Here is a 13,810-nt window from a genome sequence, read left to right on the forward strand (position 1 = left end):
TGAATCCTAGAAAAAAATGAGGTAGAACAAATACTTGAAAAAATAATGGCCCCAAACATCCTCTAAACTGATGAAAAACATCAATTCACACATATCCAAGAAGTTCAACAAATCTCAAAGGAGACCTCAATAAAAGCCACATAGATACATCATAGTCAAACAAGTGAAAGACAATTAGAAAAATCCTGAAAGCAGTAAAAGAAAATTCATCATATACAAGAAAACCACATTAGATTAGCAGTTGATTTCTCATTTTGAAACACTAGAAACCCAAAGGGAGAATGACATTCAAAGTGCTGAGGGGAAAAAATAAGAATTCTACATCCAACAAAAATATTCTTTCAGGGCGCCTGGGTGGCTCAGTGGGTTAAGCCGCTGCCTTCGGCTCAGGTCATGATCTCAGAGTCCTGGGATCGAGTCCCACATCAGGCTCTCTGCTCAGCGGAGAGCCTGCTTCCCTCTCTCTCTCTCTGCCTGCCTCTCCATCTACTTGTGATTTCTCTCTGTCAAATAAATAAATAAAATCTTTAAAAAAAAAAAAAAATATTCTTTCAAAACAAAGACAAAAGGGGAACCTTATTGGCTTAGTCAGAAGAGCATATGACTCTTGACCTTGAGGTGGCAAGTTTGAGCCCCGTGTTGGCAACAGATATTACTTTAATTTTTTTTTCTTTCTTTTTTTTTTTTTAACTGGGGGGTGCTGGCTGGCTCAATGGGAAGACCATGTGCCTCTTGATCTCAAGGTCATGGGTCCGAGCCCAACACTGAGTGGAGGGATTGTAAAAAATAATATGATATAATATAATATAATATAATATAATATGACATTAAAATAAAGTAAAATAAAATAAAACTACTAAAAATTTTAAAAATGTAAAGGAAAAGAATTCCTAGATAAGCAGACTAAGAAATCTCATTGGTAGCAGACCTGCTTTAAAAGAAATAATAAAGGAGGGGCGCCTGAGTGGCTCAGTGGCTTAAAACCTCTGCCTTCATCTCAGGTCATGATCCCAGGATCCTGGGCAGCATTGGGCTCTCTGCTCAGCAGGGAGCCTACTTCCTCCCCTCTCTCTGCCTGCTTCTCTGCCTACTTGTGATCTCTGTCTGTCAAATAAATAAATAAATAAAAATTTTTTTTAAAAAGGAATAAAGGAAATTCTTTAGGCTAAAAGTAAAGAATCTGTGACTCAAATCCACAAAATGAAATGCAGACAAAAAGTGGTAAATATGTATGTTAACACAGAAGATCCTATAAATGATTATTTCTTCTCTCACCTTTTTTAAAAAAATAAATGGTTGTAAAAAGCAGTAACTTTAACACTGTAATGTGAGATTTATAATACACACAGATGTCATATATGTAAAAGTAATACTTTAAAAAGGAGAGAGGAGACGGAGCTCTTCCCTACTGGTGCAATGTTTCTATATTTTACTGAAATTAAATAAACATTAATTTGAACATTGTGATAAATGAAGATATAGGTATAATCCCTAGAGCAACAATCTAAAAAAAATTTTTAAATACAGTTAAAAAACTAACCCCTGCAAAAAAGACATTAAAGAAGGTACAGAGGTACCTCAACAAAGGAGACATTATAAAAAATAAAATAACAGGGGCGCCTGGGTGGCTCAAACATTGTCTGCCTTCCGCTCAGGTCATGATCCCAGGATTCTGGGACAGAGCCTCGCATTGGGCTCCCTGCTCAGCAGGTAGCCTGCTTCTCCCTCTCCCACTCCCCCTGCTTGTGCTCCATCTCTCACTGTGTCTCTCTCTGTCAAATAAATAAAATCTTTAAAATAAATAAAATAAAATAAAATAAAATGACAAATGTAAACCCAACAATATTATAACTGTATTAAACATAAATGACCTAAATATTCCAAACAAAAAGCAAAATATTGTCAGAATGGATAAAAAAGATCCGACTGTAAAAAAAAAACAACAACAAAAAGATCAATTTTATATAGTCTATGAAACATACCTTAGGTTCAAAGATAAAATAGGTTGAGAGAAAAATAGAAAAAGATATATTACACAAAGAGCAACCACAGGAGAGCTAAAATATTTATATCAACATCAGACAATAAGAATTACTAGAGACAAAGAAGGACATTTCATAATGACTCAAAGATTAATATATCAGTGAAATACAAAAATCAAAATATATGAAGCAAAAGCTAACAAAATGAAAAGGAGAGAGAGAATTCAACACCCATAGTTGTAGATTTCCAGCCCTCACTGTAAAGACAGAAAGTCAAGAAGAATTTAGAAGACTTGAACATTATCAACCAATTCAATCCATATGACAATATGGAACACCCCACCCCTGGGTGGTTGCTGGCATTTACAACTGGGTACAGGGTAACCCCAAATTCAGATGTGGACTACTGGAGGGTGCCTGGCTGGCTCAGTTGGTTATGTGTCTGACTTGGCTCAGGTCATGATCTCAGGGTTGTAAGACTGAACCCCACACATGGTTCTGCACTGGATGTGGGATCTGCTTTAAGATTCTCTTTCTCCCTCTACCCCTACCACCATTTTATCTCTCTCTCCCTCTCAAAACAAACAAACAAACAAACAAACAAAAAAAAGTGATGTGAACTACTGGAAAATTAAAAAGAGAAATAATCAACTTTAATATGAACTACATAATGCTTAGGAACATGTCTCAAAGAAAAAAACACAGAAATACAGATCTGGACATTATCAATGTAAGCACAGGTGGTAGATGACTGTATCAGCTAATCCAGGGAGAAAGCATAAAACATAAACATAGGAGAAACTCTAAACAGATTTTTTTTTTTTAAATGTGAATCTGTTGCTTTAGTGTATAAACTGATAGGTAAAACAATTATCCTTGGAGGGAAAAAAATGAAAGTATCAATAAAACATACAGAACAAAGTCTTACTTCTCACAACATATTCTTAGATGATTAACAACTTCTTATAAACTTAGAATTGTGAGAATGGACCATGACTGATGGGGGTCTTTTTTTTTTTTTAAGATTTTATTTATTTGACAGGGAGGGAGAGATCACAAATAGGCAGAGAGGCAGGCAGAGAGAGGGGGGTAAGCAGGCTCCCTGCTGAGCAGAGAGTCCAATGCAGGACTCGATCCCAGGACCCCAAGATCATGACCTAAGCTGAAAGAAGAGGTTTAACCCACTGAGCCACCCAGGTGCCCAGAATGATGGGGTCTTATCTAAGGCCAACCACTACAGGAAACCCTCCTCAGAGTTTTGACATAGCACTGTATATAAAAGCATTAAGCATTCAACATAACAAAGATTTGCCTTAGTTTATACTGTTCAATTTTACTCCTAATGAGCAACTAACCATGCTTTAAACACCATTATAATGACACAAAATGAATGAGTAAACTGAAAGGGTATTGTCCTTCCTAATGTGACAAATGCAAACTCAAGTCATTTGCTGTTAGAAGTTTACTGTTGCTACAGGCACTGTTCCGTTGAAACCACAAGTTGACACAAGCACAGCCCATTAAGTGAAACTGCTTCTAGGAAAGATCTTGCTCTACAGTCACGTAAAATGGGGCATTCTAATTAATAGCACTCCTACATCTGTTTAGTTCATATCACCACCCTAGATGTATAAGAAATATAAGCAGCTAATGCTTCAAACAATCTATATGAACCCATTAACTTACACTGCTTCTCCACATATACAGTTATTCATGACTTCCAACATTGCTCTTACACAAAACAATGCACTAAATATGAAAAAGCAGCTTTAAAGAGGGCCAGTGTTTTAATGACAAAATAACAATGCTTTCGACCACTAAAGCAGAAGATATATTTCCTCTGTCACAAAACTTTAAGTTAAAAAAAAAATCCATACAAGTGACCCGATTTCCTTGCAATAAAATGGGATTGTTCCAAACAGGAAACCTTCTACTGTTTTATCTAATCTAGTGTCAATTACCAAGTGATAGGGCTTACACAAACCACCCCCAGAGAACACTGTTTCAAACAGAATTTATAACATAGTTTTTTTCCTCAAGATTTAGTCTACATTGGTTTTTCATTTTGTCTAAAATTGATACTTTAAAAAAAAAAAAATTCTGCCTATATCTGTGACCAAAAACGACCTAATATAAAAACAACTACAAGCAACACTATAACCTTTAATGTGAGTTTGCTCTTATCCTCAATACTTAAATTCCTTACCTACTTCCCTCCCCCCAAAAATTTATACCTACAAAATTTCAAAGATACTAAGTAGGTATCAAAGACCACTAAAACACAAATTTGGATACAAGTTTTCTGCTTTTTAAAAAAAATTTTTTTTTATTTTGAAGATTTTATTTATTTGACAGAGATCATACGTAGGCAGAGAGGCAGGCGGGGGTGGGGGAAGCAGGTTCCCTACTGAGCAGAGAGCCCAATGCAGGCTCTATCCCAGGACCCTGGGATCATGACCTGAGCCAAAGGCAGAGGCTTAACCCACTGAGCCACTCAGGTGCCCCATGTTTTCTGCTCTTTAATCGAAATAGTCAGATTGTTGTTGTTTTGGGTTTTTTTTTTTGTTTTTTTTTTTTTTTTTTAAGAAATATTGAAAATAGGGCGCCTAGGTGGCTCAGTGGGTTAAGCCGCTGCCTTCGGCCCAGGTCATGATCTCAGGGTCCTGGGATGGAGTCCCACATCGGGCTCTTTGCTCAGCAGGGAGCCTGCTTCCCTCCTTCTCTCTCTCTCCCTGCCTGCCTCTCTGTCTACTTGTGATCTCTCTCTGTCAAATAAATAAATAAAAATCTTTAAAAAAAAAAAGAAAGAAAGAAAGAAATATTGAAAATATTACCAAAGAGAGGTACACATATCATTATTTTTACTAAATGAACATACGCATATAACAACCACACAGATACAGAACATTTCCCAAATCCCAGAAACCTCCCCCATGCCACCTCTAGTCATTACCTGCCCTCTCCCAATAGTAACCATTTCTCAGACTTTATCACCACAGATCAACGTTGTCTATTCTTAACCTTCAAGATGGGGAAATAGTCTATATTCATGAATTGGAAGATTCATTATTGTTGAGACGTCAATTTTTCCCAACCTGATCCAATGATTCAGTGTATTCCCAATCAAAACCCCAAGCTACCTTATACTGACATACAGATCCTAAAGTTTATATGGAAAGGCAAAAGATCAAGAAGAGTCAACACAATACTAAAGACTGAAGGACTGACATTACCCAACTTCAAGACTTACTATAAAAGCTACAGTAATCAAGACAGTGTAGTATTAGCCAAAGAACAGGTAACACAGATCAATGGAACAGAATATAGTGAGCCCAGATGTAGATGCATGCAAACACATTTAACTGACCACTGACAAAAGAACAAGAAAAACAATTCAGTGGATAAAGTCTATTAAACAAATGGAACAACTGGACATTCTCAGGGAAAACAATTGTCTAGACACAGACCTTACACCTTTCACAAAAATTAACTCAAAATGGATGAGAGACATAAACATAAAATGCAAAACTAAAAAACTTATAGTGGGAACCTGGAGGAAATTAAGGTGAACTTAGGTTGGGCAATGAATTGTTAAATATTATACCAAAACACAGCCCCATAAAAAAGACTTTATTATAATTAAAAATTTCTGCTCTGCAAAGATGCTGCCAAGAAAACAAAAAGTTTGAGGGGCGCCTGGGTGGCTAAGTGGGTTAAGCCTTTGCCTTCAGCTCATGTCGTGATCTCGGGGTCCTGGGATCGAGCCCCGTATTGGGCTCTCTGCTCAGCAGGGAGCCTACTTTTCCCTCTCTCTCTGCCTGCCTCTCTGTCTGCTTGTAATCTCTCTCTGTGTCAAATAAACAAATAAAATCTTTTAAAAAAAAGTCTGAAACGTATGTCCATGTCTCACCTTTAAAAAAAAAACAAAAAACAAAAACAGGGGTGCCTGGGTGGCTCAGTGGGTTGAGCCTCTACCTTCGGCTCAGGTCATGGTCTCAGGGTCCTGGGATCAAGCCCCACATCAGGCTCTCTGCTCAGCGGGGAACCTGCTTCTCCCTCTCTCTCTGCCTACCTCTTTGCCTACTTGTGATCTCTCTCTGTCAAAAAAAAAAAACAAAACCTAGTTGAGAACCTCTTTAAAAAAAAAAAAAAAAAAAACTTCTCTTTTTAAAGATTTTATTTTTGAAAGAGAGAATGAGCATGGTGAGGCACAGAGAGAGAGAACCTAAAGTAGACACCTAACTGAGCAAGGAGCCCAAAGTAAGGCTCGATCTCACAACCCTGAGTTCATGACCTGAGCCAAAACCAAGAGTGGGATGCTTAACTTACTGAGCCACCCAAGCACTCCAAAAAGCACACGTCTTTCTTGTTCTTTCACATCAGCTATCACACTTTAAAATCTATCAGCATCTCTAATTCCTTACCTTCCACTGTTTAAGCCAATGTAATCTAATCTCTGTTCCCATCATTCCACTTAAAGCTTGCTAAAACTACCTTTATTTCAAGTCACTAAATCCAGGAGACATTTTGGGGCACCTGGGTGGTTCAGTCTTTAAGCATCTACCTTTGGCTCAGGTCATGATCCCACAGTCCGGGGACTGAGCCCTGCATCAGGACTCCCTGCTCAGCAGGAAGCCTGATTCTCCCTCTCCCAATCCCACTCCCCCTGGTTGTATTCCCTTTCTTGCTGCCTCTCTGTCAAATAAATAAATAAAATCCATAAAAATATATAAATAAAAATAAAATAAAAAATAAATTTTTAAAAATGTAAAATATATATATAATTAATTAAATCTTTTTTTTTTTTAATCCAGGAGACATTTTTAGTCTTCATTCCTTACCTCTCAGCAGTTATCTGACGCTGTTAGCCACTCCCTCCTTGAAAATCCCTTTCCATGGACTTCTATCCATCACACTATTCTGGTTTTTCCTTCTTCCTCACCAACTCAACCAACTTATATATCCTTTATTGACTTATTCTCATCTCTCTAAATTTAGTTATGTTTTTAAAGAATTTTTGTCCCCATTTAATCTGCCATGTTTCATCCCACTGAATTCTCAGCCCACGTAAGATCATTTAAGTACCACTTCATTAGAAATAGGAAGGCCATGGAGAGAAGCCAGGATGCGTTCAACCAAATATTCCATCATCTGTCATCTGGCTTGATGAGGCACACTTCCAATGTGAGGTGTCAGAGTGATGTTCTTCAACTTCAACAACAGATTATCTATTGGAAGGGGCCCTGAGTATGTCATGTCCAAAGTTGCCATTTTAATAATCCCTGTCTGAGGTGTTTCCACCAGGTCATCTTGATGAACTAATAGACATTTTCCAGTTTTTAAAGGATATGAACCAACAACCAGATGAAGAGACACAGAGGGTAAGTATGTGGAACTTCCATACCCTCCCCAGGCATACCACTCTCCCCAACTTCCTAGTGTTCAACAACCCAAAAGCTCCAAATTTAGTTCTTCATGGCCCAATCTTAGGCCCTTCCTTCTCTTATTGCACTTCTAGGTGGTATCATCCACACCCTTAACTCCCTAATTCTCATCTTTAGCCTGAAGGGTTTTTCCAAAGATCCCCAAATCCTAATGATCAACTGCATCCTTTACATTCTACTTAAATTATCTCAAAGAGAGGCACCTGGGTGGCTCAGTTGTTAAGCATCTGCCTTCTACTCAGCTCATGATCCCAGTGTCCTGAGATCAAGCCCTGCATTGGGGTCGCTGCTCTGCAGGAAGCCTGCTTCTCCCCACTCCCACTACCCCTGTCTGATCTCCCCTCTCGATGTCTCTTTCTCTCTGTCAAATAAATAAATAAAACCTTATTAAAAATAAAATAAATAATCTCAAAGATACTGCAAATTTAATGTTAAAAAATATATATCCAAACTTGCCTCTCCTTTAGCAAGCAACTAATGTACAATTAACTCTGTCTCATTACCAAATCCAAAAACATACCCCCAAATCTCATTCTATCACCAAGTCCTATCAACTTAGCCATCCAATACAATCTTCAAATATTTTCACATCTCTACTGCCTCATTGAAGCTACCGTGACCCACTGCCTGATCTATTATAATAATCATAGTGGTTCTCCCACACTCACTCCTGATTACAAGTACAGCCAGAATTGTTTCTGTTTAAAAAAAAACTGAGGGGGGGGTGTGCCTGGGTGGCTCAGTGGGTTAAAGCCTCTGCTTTCAGCTCAGGTCATGATCCCAGGGTCCTAGGATCGAGCCCCGCATCGGGCTCTTTGCTCAGCAGGGAGCCTGCTTCCTCCTCCCTCTCTGCCTGACTCTCTGCCTACTTGTGATCTCTGTCTGTCAAATAAATAAATAAACAAATAAATAAAAATTAAAATTAAAAATTAAAAACTGGGATGCCTGGGGGGCATAGTTGGTTAAGCATCTGACTCCTGGTTTCAGTTCAGGTCATGATCTCAGGGTTGTGAGATAGAGCCCTGTGTGGGACTCCAAGCACAGCAGGGCATCTGCTTCAAATTCTCTCCCTCTCCCTCAATCCTTCCCTTCCCCGACCCCCCTGCATGTCCTCTCTCAAATAAATAAATCGTCAAAAAATTAAAATCTGGGGACGCCTGGGTGGCTCAGTTGGTTGAGCAGCTGCCTTCGGCTCGGGTCATGATCCCAGCGTCCTGGGATCGAGTCCCACATCGGGCTCCTTGCTGCGCAGGGAGCCTGCTTCTCCCTCTGACTCTGCCTTCCACTCTGTCTACCTGTGCTCGCTTTCGCTCGCGCTCTCTCTCTGACAAATAAATAAATAAAATCTTTAAAAAAAAAAAAAAAATTAAAATCTGTTCTTGAAAAAATGTAAAATCTGATCTTGTTATACCCCTGGTCAAATTCTTCATAATACTAAAACTACTTTTAAAAGAAAAACTAGGGCAGAAGACATTTAATTCAACTAATATGTATCAAATGCCTATTATGTCAAGTAACATGCTAGGTTTGGGATTACAAAAAAATGAATAAATCCCAGTACTAACACTAAGGTGTGATCAAATACAAATTTGTAGGTTGAAAATCTACTATTTGTTTCAGAGCAGATAAAGACAGTAAGAAGTTCACACAAATGAACTGAATGAGTCCATTCAAGTAGGGCAAAATTAGGCAAGTCCTACAAAAGAAGTATAAAGAACTCCAGACTTTCACAAGCTCAGAACTAGAAAAAGTATCCACAAAGGGGATAATTTAACTGCACTTGGAAAAGTAAGAATGATTTTAATAAACAAAAGCAGCAGTTAAAAGGGCTATTATAGAATCTTAAAACTCTGTAACAGAAGAGACATAAGAAAAATCAAAAGCAACAAGAAAGGTCAGAGGTACTGGATTCAAAACCCACGATGAGGGGCGCCTGGGTGGCTCAGTGGGTTAAGCCGCTGCCTTCGGCTCAGGTCATGATCTCAGAGTCCTGGGATCGAGTCCCGCATCGGGCTCTCTGCTCAGCAGAGAGCCTGCTTCCCTCTCTCTCTCTGGCTGCCTCTCCATCTACTTGTGATTTCTCTCTGTCAAATTAATAAATAAATAAAATCTTTTAAAAAAAAAAAAAAAAAAAAAAAAAAAAAAAACACCCACGATGAGGGGCGCCTGGGTGGCTCAGTGGGTTAAAGCCTCTGCCTTCGGCTCAGGTCACGATCCCAGGATTCTGGGATTGAGCCCCGCATCGGGCTCTCTGCTCAGTGGGGAGCCTGCTTCCCCCTCTCTCTGCCTACTTGTGATCTCTGTCAAATAAATAAATAAAATCTTTTAAAAAAACAAAAACAAAAACAAAAAACCCACGATGGGATTTCAAAGTTTCACAGGAGATAACTTGGAACTGATTAGATTAAGATGAGGGGTCTACTTTAGCAAAGAACCATAATCCTGCATAACCAAAACTGCTCTCCGTCTCGTCTCTTTTCATCAATGTTACTCTCAGCACTCATACAAAAAGGTAGTAGTACTAACACTAGACAGTGGTAGCAGTAAGATATGGTGACCTAACACATTTCAAACAAGAAAACAAAAGTTCACAAAAACATCAGTGCTGACACTAGAAAAGAAAGGGAATTTGAAGTGGTACGAGTCCACTGACAAATTATTCATGTTCTTTAAGCCTCAATTACCTTGTTTGTAAAACTTCAGTCCCTGGTAAGATGAAATGAGTTACACATTCAAAGTACCTAATATGTAAAAACCACAAAGTCAAATTTCAAGAAACTTGAAACTTTTTTTAGCCTATCTATTCTCTTCTTCCTCTTCACTTCAAGCCCCTCACAGAGCTAACATGTCACTTCTCCATTCATTCATGTATGCAGCATTCATGCATTCAGCACAGATTTACTGAGTACCCAGCATCAGCTACTGTGCCAGGCACTAAGAAATAAACAGTACCTTCCTAGCAGTACTTGCAGTCTAAAGAACAGACAACTGTGGGCGCCTGGGTGGCTCAGTTGGTTGAGCAACCTGCCTTGGGCTCAGGTCATGATCCTGGAGTCCCAGGATCAAGTCCCATATCCGGCTCCCTGCTCAGCGGGGAGTCTGCTTCTCCCTCTGACCTCTCCCCTCTCGTGTTCTCTCATTTTCTCTCCCTCAAATAAATAAATAAAATCTTAAAAAAAAAAAAAAAAGGAAGAGACAACTGAATAAACACATGATTGAATAATCACACAAACAAATACAAAATTTACTACCATGGTAAGTATTACAGAGAGAAGATATACTGGCACCACAAAGAGAGAAAAGGAAGAGGAATGTAACATAGCCTAAAAGATACAGGAAGGCTTCCCTGAAAAGTAAAGTAAATAGGAACCCACTCTTTTAAAGAGGGGAAGGAGACATAGATTTAAGCTGGTTTGTACTTCAAAAAGAGCACTCTGGCAGCAGAGACAGGATGGAAAAGAAGACAAATAAATGTCAACAGAACAATTCCAAGGCAAGGCAAAAAATTACAGTAGCTCTAGACTGATGGTACTGGCAACAGAGAGATGTGGATGGATAGGAGGTTACAGAGCACATATGTAGAGTGAGAAAGGTGTCGAGGACAAGTCTTTGGTTTCTGGATTCTGCAACTAGTCTGACAGTAGAACCAATCACCAAGGGAACATGAAAGGACTTGTGTAGTGAATGGAGGGGAAAAGGACATCAAGAGTTTGGTTTTAGGCTTAGGGATTTTAAAGTGCCTTTGAGACATTTGAAGAAATCTTAGAGAAGCACTAAGTATTTAATATTCAGGTCTAAAAGCAGAGATTGGGGTTGGATTTTCCTGCCAATAACATTAAAGCATTCTTGGCGTTCCTAAGACCAAATAAAACAATGAATCAGAAAGATAATTCAAATCTTGGGGGCACCTCATGGCTCAGTTGATTAAGCGTCTGCCTTCGACTCAGGTCATGATCCCAGGGTCCTGGGATAAAGCCCCATGCCTGCTTTTCCCCCTTCCTGCCCCTCTCCCTGCTTGTTCATTCTCTCTGAGAACTAAATATTTTTTTTAAAAAAAAGAAAAATTTAAATCTTTGAGAATCAGTTACTATTGTCTCTATTTGTCTGCACCTGACTCTCACTTTCTGTAAAAGTAAGGACATGAAAAAGAAAGGCAACAAGCAGAGAAAGAAAGAAACTTGGTTTCTAACCTTAGCTCTGCAGCTAACTGTGTAACTACTGTGTAACCTAACATGAGGCTCTAACTTTGTTCTTCAGTTCCTTAGCCGTAAAATTTTAAAAGTTGAGTAGAGGGGGCACCTGGGTGGCTCAGATGGTTAAACATCTGCCTTCAGCTCAGGTCATGATCTCCAGGTCCTGGGACTGAGCCCCATGTCAGGCTCCCAGCTCAGTGGAGAGTCTGCTTCTCCCTCTCCCTCTTCTCCTCTTGCTTGTTTCTCTCTCTCTAATGAATAATTTTTAAAAAAAAAATCTTTAAAAAAAAAAAGTTGAGTAGGGAATGGAAATACAGCTTTTGCAAGTTAAGAGAAACAAAACGTGCATATATGGAACAATCTAAGAATACTTTAAAAAGTCGAAAGCATCATAAACACATATTGCTCGACACTATTTCAATATATAGCATGTATGTAGGAAAGACAAGCAGTTGTTTCAGTAGTATTTTAGTGCTAATCTTTCATTTTTTTTTTAAGATTTTATTTATTCATTTGACAAATATCACAAGTAGGCAGCGAGGCAGACAGAGAGAGAGGAAGGGAAACAGACTCCCTGCTGCACAGAGAGCCGGATGCGGGGCTCGATCCCAGGACTCTGGGATCATGATCTGAGCCAAAGGCAGAGGCTTTAACCCATTGAGCCACCCAGGGGGCCCCTAATCTTTTATTTTAATGAAAGTGCTAATTTTTCATTTTAGTAAAAATAACTGTGAATTAATCCACCCTTTGGGATGACTGCATAGAACTGTTTGATGCCCAAGGATACACTACATCTGTATATATACATATAAATAATAACATTACTAAAATAAAGAGCTCGTAGGGTGTCTGAGTGTCTCAGTTGGTTAAGCTTCTGGCTCCAGCTCAGGTCTTGATATCAGGGCCCTAGGGTTGAGCCCCAGGCTCAGCCGGGAGTATGCTTATCTCTCTGCCCCTCCCCCTGCTTGTATGCACACACTCCTACTACTCTCTGGCAAATAAATAGTATCTTTTAAAAAGTAAAATAAAGCCTGAGTGGCTCAAGCCATGACCCTGGAGTCCTGGGATGGGGTCCCACATCAGGCTCCCCACTCACCAGAGAGCCTGCTTCTCCTTCTCCCTCTGCTGCTCCCCTTGCTTGTGTTCTCTCTCACTTTGTCAAATAAATAAGTAAAAATATTTAAAATAAAAAATAAAGCAATATTTAACCTCCGGAAAATCAGCTAAGCATTTAAAAGTATAACCCGCCAACAAGGCGAATTCTATAAGGCAAATACTATCACCCTATTTTACATATAGGGGCAAAGTTAAAGAATTTGCACAAAGTCAATACTGGAGTCAGGATTTTCACAGAAGCAATTCCAGAGTCCAAGCTCTTTATCATTCATCACCGCACAGTATATCCCACCTAGCACCATTCCTTAAAATAAGGAGCTGCTCAATAAATATCATAAATATCTGCTATTGATAATCCTCAATCCTATTTTTTCATAATTATGTGGTAGCTTTGTTAAGCCAATGTACAGGGCTTTGGAGTTAGAGAAATCGAGATTACAGGGAGGGGTTTATATAGAAACTCTGCAGATTTTGAAAAACTTAAATACAACCCATACCTGGTGCTTCCTCCCCACAAAAAAATGTTAGGATAAAGTAAAGGGAGAGCAAAACCCACAAGACTTACAGTAAAGTGACTATTTTTTATCTGGCACATATATGACTTTGGCCAAGTTATGTAACTTCTCTGAGCCTATTTTTCAGTTACAAAATGATACTACAGTACTAACCTCAGAACTTTTTTTTTTTTTTTAAGATTTATTCAGTGGGAAAGGGAGAGTCTCAAGCAGACTCCCTGCTGAGCACAGAGCCAGGCATGAGGCTCAATCTCACCACCCAAGATCATGACCTGAGCCAAAACCAAGAGTCAGACACTTAACCTACTGAGCCACCCAGGCACACCCCGCAAAATGTTACTAATGAGTATTAATTTCACTAGTGTGTGAGAAAATATTTCGTAAACCATTGAATGCCAGATTAACCACGGAGAAACATTTAATTTGCATTTTATAGTTTTTAAAACAGATCTGTTCTTGTTTTAGCCTAAGAGGAAAATTTCTTCTAACACTTGGCGTCTTTTGAAAAACTAATAATTAATTCTTATACCAGTGTGGGGGGCAGGAGGGACATAAATATT

At 39.0% G+C, this 13,810-nt stretch overlaps 1 protein-coding gene across 5 annotated transcripts in view; it reads right to left on the bottom strand.

The window, feature by feature from the left end:
* The window catches only part of ARK2N (arkadia (RNF111) N-terminal like PKA signaling regulator 2N), a 94,125-nt gene that overhangs the window by 62,912 nt on the left and 17,403 nt on the right, over positions 1–13,810 (bottom strand). Inside the window, exon 2 of one of the 5 annotated variants that reach the window (XM_059138835.1) lies at positions 11,726–11,870. The exons of the other annotated variants lie outside the window; for them this stretch is intronic. The gene's annotated coding sequence lies outside the window, so the exon portion shown is untranslated. The remainder of the gene's footprint in view (positions 1–11,725; positions 11,871–13,810) is intronic. 5 annotated transcript variants of the gene reach the window in all.

Source organism: Mustela lutreola, chromosome 11 (genome assembly GCF_030435805.1).
Source record: "Mustela lutreola isolate mMusLut2 chromosome 11, mMusLut2.pri, whole genome shotgun sequence".
Lineage (NCBI taxonomy): Eukaryota > Metazoa > Chordata > Mammalia > Carnivora > Mustelidae > Mustela > Mustela lutreola.